Raw genomic sequence first — 880 nt, 5'->3', positions numbered from 1 at the left:
CAACAAGCAGTGTGGTAAAATATCAATTAAACATTCATGCTTAAAATATCTAAGGAGAAGTTATGTTCTTTAACAAATTGCTTTTACGAGCACCAGGGGTGAGATGGCTGCTTGTGCAGTACCTTACACTTTCCATATCACTGCACAGAAGACATGTTAACTAAACCTGGGACTTGTAACTGCCACATTGCTCATCATTGCTATGCCAGAATCAAAACAATCTCATTAGTCATACTAAAATATATTCCACACAGCTTGGCGAGAAACAATATGAGCAAAGTCTGTTTTGAATCGGTCACTGAGGTGGAAGCTCCTTGATGAAGAGTAACCGTTATTTAGTGTTACAGAACACAAAATCAAAACAGTTATAAGTAATCCTTTGATACCATAAGTATGTACAAATTACAGTTTTACTGTAACTAAGATGTAGTAGCTTACACATTTTATCAAAACAATGAATGAAGTTAAAAAACAATACAGTATATGAATATCATGAATATTATTTAACAACTTTTGGTAATTTGTATGTATTAGACTAAAAATTTAATATATATAGCTTGAAATCATGGCCACATAATAATACTAAACTTTAAAATGAAGGTTTATCATGCTATGAGTCAAAACTAATTGGCCAAAACTGCTCCATATGCTGAATTCTTTAGAAAACCTTTGGGGAATTTCCAGGAACTTGATAAAGACCAGCTCACAGCCTTGTGATTCTGCCTTCATTCAAGACTTTAGCATTCTTATTTTCTTTGGGTCAACTTACAAATGGAAAAAAGTTTCACTTCTCTTACACCTCTACATTTCTAAAACAACCTATACTACTTCCACTTTAAGTAGAAATGATGTAGCCTATAAAGTTAAAAAAGAAAAAAAA

Source organism: Penaeus chinensis, chromosome 17 (assembly GCF_019202785.1).
Source record: "Penaeus chinensis breed Huanghai No. 1 chromosome 17, ASM1920278v2, whole genome shotgun sequence".
Lineage (NCBI taxonomy): Eukaryota > Metazoa > Arthropoda > Malacostraca > Decapoda > Penaeidae > Penaeus > Penaeus chinensis.
The sequence above is the reverse complement of the archived record's forward strand: the minus strand, read 5'-3'. Positions refer to the sequence as shown.